We start from the raw sequence: 6,000 nt of genomic DNA, 5'->3' as shown, positions 1-6,000 counted from the left end.
GTATACAAAGATAAAAAGAGATCCATTATTACAAAAAAGACACAACACTATTATACCGCAGCTTCCCAAAAACATTAACACACTCCAACACATTTTCAGAAAGACCGTACTTAGATGACCATGGCTGGATGTGAATCTAGTAAACCATTCCAAACCAACTCCAACCAATGAACCATACAAAACATACCACTGATATCAATAGCTGCTGAATCAAATCGGAAAACAATGAATATATCATGTTGATATAGTCTTTATTCCAAACCTTACATCATCGATAAATTATATAAAATATAAATGTGCAATCGCTTTGAGTTGGTCCTTTGTTGGTTTTATTTGTAATGACTTCACTCGAATGTTCTGCTCCTGATTAGCGCTCGGGCATACAATGAATGAGTCGACTGGTTTGCCAGTTGTCGGTTTGACCTGGTTCGGTGATGCTGGTAGCATGCTTCAGTGAGATAGCACTATAAAAAGAGCAAAACATGCTTCCAAAAGCAGTTCCCCAAAAATGCACGCACTTCACACACGCTACACACTGCATACATGGAGGGCCATTCTAAATGGCCCTGGCTGTTAATATGACATTAATGTAATACACTAACCAACCAGGAAGTTATAATTTGCTCCATTTCATGTCTTATTCGAGAAGTGCTTTCGGATTTGTACTGAAGACAAATGTACGGCAACATAGACCACGTCATACAAATGGTCCGCTGTCCCCTGAGGCTACCCAGACAAGATGCCGTGGGGAACATGTCAGACTATTCGCTATAGCTGTCAATATCCACGATATTACCTTATCGATTGCTTTTGAGAAATGTGAAGATCTAATTTCTTGTCTAAGGATATAGTAAAACCGGTGGTTTGTCAACAACATAAAGAACTATAATGTCTCATTACCGGAGACAGCGTCAGTGTTCTAGAGAAAATTTCCTTCAATAGCGACTTTTATATTTTTCTTTGCGTTAAAATGATAAACATCACGGCTTAATTAGTGTGTAGTAGTTTCGATTTTAAGGAATATGGAATCCTCGATTCTTGGTGTAATTAAGTCATGTATGTAGTCGATGAAATTCTCTCCAGAAAGGGTCGCAATACAGCTGCGTTATATAAGGGTGTTAATGGTTCTTTTGGTATATAAACAAACATCAAAACTCAAATTCGAAAAAATAAATACGGATTCTTGCTGGTTTTTACTTCTTTGGTCTAACTGAGACAAGTAATCTGGCCGATAAGCGAAATTTCCATCTATTGAAAGTAGTAATCATTCTGATGATGTTTACAGGCTTTTTTAATTCACTATTCTAGATTTTCCGTGTATATTTTGTTATGAACTTTTGAGATAAAGGTTTGAGTGAATTGCTACCATGATGTCATGGACACATATTCTGTGAATAATATGATTTTTTTGTTTGATTAAATGTATGTAGTGTGTCGTGTGTATGAAATGTGTTTTGGGAAATATATTCGTGTTGTGTCTTCTTGTATAGTGGAAACAGTTCTTGCCTTTTTAAAGTGCTTTTCCACTAAGGCATGCCGCCGAAGACACCAAGCAACACACCGCGCACGGTCATATACTGACAAAGACAAACCAATCATCTCACACTCTTAATGATGAACGCTAAGCAGGAGAAGAAACTACCTGTTTTATACTATGCTGTGTCCCGGCCAGGGCACATTACCCACAATCTACCTCACAGGTTCAGCCGCTCAACTGAAGGCCAAAAGAGAAAGGTGGGTAAAGAAAAAATAAGATCATAAAGGAGGGGTATCACTTTGAGCCGTTTTACGGCCACTCAGTGATAAGCAAAATAGTTAGTATGAAGATAACTTAAGGTCAGTTGCATATCTAATGCTAATCAGAATATCCGATTTTTTCTAGGATAATGGTAATTTCAAAGGTCAATGATGAACATTCGCATTTTAATTTTTTAAGTCATCACTTTTTAAATATTAGCTTTTGCATGTAAATTTTGAGTTTGTGATGTTCAGAAAACAGAAAACTGAAAAAAATTAAAGAAGTAGGTCCCATTGACCTAGTTAAGTATTTGTTCTATTCTAGCATTAAATAATTTATAGCGATTTGACAGCTTGAGATTGATGTTTAGTGCTGTCTGGGGATCCTAACATGACCCGCTTTAGATGATTACATCATAGGGTCACATTGGCTAGGTCATATTCATTGAATGGTATCATCTGTCCAGTAAGCATACCCTGTTTTCCAATCCATAAAACAGGGTTTTAACTTAAAGTTTGTTTATGAGCTAATTTCAAGCACCACATTTACTGAAGGTATGATGTTAGAATTGTGCCCGCTGCCCCACTGCATGATCGTAAAAGGCCACTATATTTGGTATCTTAATTTTGATTAACAGAACGTAGTCATGCGGCCGTGTGGTGTGTGTCTCTTCGACATTTTCGACTGCATTCTTTAGTGAAATTAGCACTTTGAACTTAATAACGAAATTGTATTCCGCTTTTACAATGAGACACAACACGAACTGTACCAAACTATACACCGTCTACAAATTGTACACAAGAGAGGACGTCCGTATGTGACTCTGGCTGTAAATGGGACGTTATACCCTAATAAACAACACAGAATATCTTTGTGTATATTCGTCACCATTATAACAGTGCTAAAACACGTAATTTAGGATTAACTTGAATAGATGTTTTATGTTAAGGAGCGTCATCTAAAGCGGGACATGAACCACAAGATATACCACAAAAATCTGAGTGTACTCTCATCATAAACCGCTTTATTTAGAGTACAATCAGATTTTGTGGTATATCTCCATAACATAAAAAAAATCTATTCAAGTTAATTCTTAATTAAGTGTGGTGTTGTTGTTTTTTTAAATTTAAATAAGTTCGATAGAGCATCGAGGAAAACGAGATTTTCTTAAAACTGACATAAACACCTAAGAACGCATAAAACTCCTCAGGGAGCTGATTATTGCTTCAACAGCAAAATATTTAAAATGCTTATTCAATTCCATTAAATATGTATTTTCTATTGTTATTTTGTTCATGGTACTTACTAGCGAGGAAATACATTTCCGTCAACATTATCCAAAATCATTCAAAGCCAATTTATTCATATTCGTGTTGTCAATCTATTTCCTTGGCTAACGATTTCGTTTGATGGTTGATTTCCCAATTACTGATAATTCCTTCTTGAACTTTCCACACGCAAACGCCAGCAGTCACTGATGAAAGGTTAGCAATAAAAGTTCTCGAGTTAGTAATTTGACAAAATGAAATTCATTTCATTTTGTCCTTTGTAACATAATTTTCCGACCTCTCCGAATAACTTTGAAATTGTACTCTCCGAACAAACATAGGTCAAGAAATGTAGATCTAATTTCAAATGGAATTGGGAATCCTTAATAAGCTTTGTTTCTCCGTTAATACATATTATTGGATCTCTTCGTGCAAGGCATTAATTCCGACGAATGCAAAAATGTGTTTACTGATGGAGAAATAAGGTTAGATGTACCCAGGTTCATTTTACTGACATATGTCCACTCGAATTATTACTGCCACAATTTCTTTTCATTTCTTTTGTTTCGCTGTTGTTGATTTCTGTATGCATTAACTACGACATTGGTTTACAGACTGGTGTATGGAAGGTGTTTTTAAGTAGTAGGAATGAATGCAAACTAATGACATCTTTATATTAGAATAGACATCAACTACGACGTCTCAGGAGCTCAATCACTTACCACGATTAACCATAACTATCTACAAGGAGGTTCATTTCCTTGGCTTAATGAACCAAATTATTTATTTATATATGTCATGGATAATACTTACTAGCTATATTTGACAGGGATCCCTGTGTAAAACATTACAGTTTTCAAATCTGACAGTATTCTGAAATAAAACTTAAATTAATTTGTTAAGCCCACTCAGATTTTAATGTCATAACGCAAAGTAATTCCAAATATAAATAAATCTATGTTAAATAATCTCATTAAGTTATTGTTCTGTAAACTGTTTTGGAATTGAAATTGTCTTCTAAAATAAAGCTTCTTCGTAACGTCTCCCTTAACACCGCCTCAATTTTGGCCTTCAGTTGAGCGCTACCTCCTGTGATGTAGGTTCTGGGTTCTGTTCCTTGGTTGAAACACACAAGCCTTTATAAAAGTGGTAGCTTCTACTCCTGCTTAGCGCTCAGCATACGAGAGTGGGACGACTGGTTCGCACGTTGTCAGTAAAATGTGACAGGGTGGAGTGTTTTGCATTGTGTCTTTAGCGGCATGCGTCAGTGACAAAACACGAACATACTACAGCCTCCAAAACACTCATCACGCACATCATACACGCTCCACACCGCATACATGAGAGGCCGTCCGTACATGACCCTGACTGTTAATAGGACGTTATACATGGGAGGCCGTCCGTACATGACCCTGACTGTTAATAGGACGTTATACATGGGAGGCCGTCCGTACATGACCCTGACTGTTAATAGGACGTTATACATGGGAGGCCGTCCGTACATGACCCTGACTGTTAATAGGCCGTCCGTTCGTACATGACCCTGACTGTTAATATGACGGTATTCATGGGAGGCCGTCCTTACATCACCCTGGCTGTTAAAAGGACGTTATAAATGGGAGGCCGTCCTTACAACACCCTGGCTGTTAATAGGACGTTATACATGGGAGGCCGTCCGTACATGACCCTGACTGTTAATAGGACGTTATACATGGGAGGCCGTCCGTACATGACCCTGGCTGTTAAAAGGACGTTATACATGGGAGGCCGTCCGTACATGATCCTGGCTGTTAAAAGGACGTCAATTGAATAACCAACCAACCAACCAAAGATAAAGCAGAATTTTCCGTTTGTTTGATTAGTTTAACGTCCTATGAACAGCCAGGGTCATGTAAGGACAGCATCCCATGTTTGAAGTGTGTAGCGTGTGTTAATTGCGAGGTGCGTGTTTTGGGAGACTGCGGTATGTTCGTGTTGCATATTCCTGTATAGTGGAACTGTTGTCCTTTTTATAGTGCTATATCACTGCAGCATGCCGCCGAAGACACCAAGCGACATACCCCATCCGGTCACATTATACTAACAACGGGCGAACCAGTCGTACCACTCCCTGTTTGTTGAGCGCTTCCGCTCTATAAACAGCTCTAAGAATTTTAAATATTAAATTCGATCACTCTACTATCTATTTTGACGACTTTGTGCTTACGAAAACGAATCTTTGTGTGGACACAATAGGTAATTTCAGTCAACTTGTACACCTCTAAATTCAATATCGAATGTTTACGGAAGTTTACTCCGTTTCACATCTGGTACAGTGTATTCGAAATAGAAGATTGAAATTGCTTACATCAACCCATTCAAACAAGTATCCTTTAAGATTGATAAATGTTGGATTATGTTAAAGTTATCCATTTTCACTCTTGATTTAAAGAAATGTGTTTCCGGGACACGACATGAGGTCAGTGATAATGTTAGTTTGTCACGACTGTATCCTGACAGATATTATGTATAGCTGAACTAGTCTGTGCAGTATTTATATGGCTTGTGTATCTGAGGTCAGACAAGGGATGACACCAATAAAACTGTGACACATTAAAACGTAGATCTGACGAAAACCTTTCAGACATAAATACGACACCACAACGTTTAATAGTTAATGTCATCTTATGTCAGATGTAATTCCAGCTATTCCAACAGGCACACCAGAAACACCACGTTCAACCACATCAAATCCACCAGTTCATGAGGGCATACTAATAATGACAATATTAGTAATTTACTTTAAAACTTGTTTGATTACATTTGAATGCAATACAACGACATTTCCATCTTGCTTTTTGCTTTTTTTCTCGATAAATAGAACGGGGTCCATACTATAGTAGTGTCTGTTGCAGAATTAACAATTTATATTTGTATAATATGTATTTTTTGCGAAATTGAATTAAACACCCGTTTTGCATCAAAATTAAGAAAAAACAAATACAAAACTGTTTA

Source organism: Argopecten irradians, chromosome 5, assembly GCF_041381155.1.
Source record: "Argopecten irradians isolate NY chromosome 5, Ai_NY, whole genome shotgun sequence".
In the NCBI taxonomy this organism is placed as follows: domain Eukaryota; kingdom Metazoa; phylum Mollusca; class Bivalvia; order Pectinida; family Pectinidae; genus Argopecten; species Argopecten irradians.
This window is presented reverse-complemented; position numbering follows the sequence as displayed.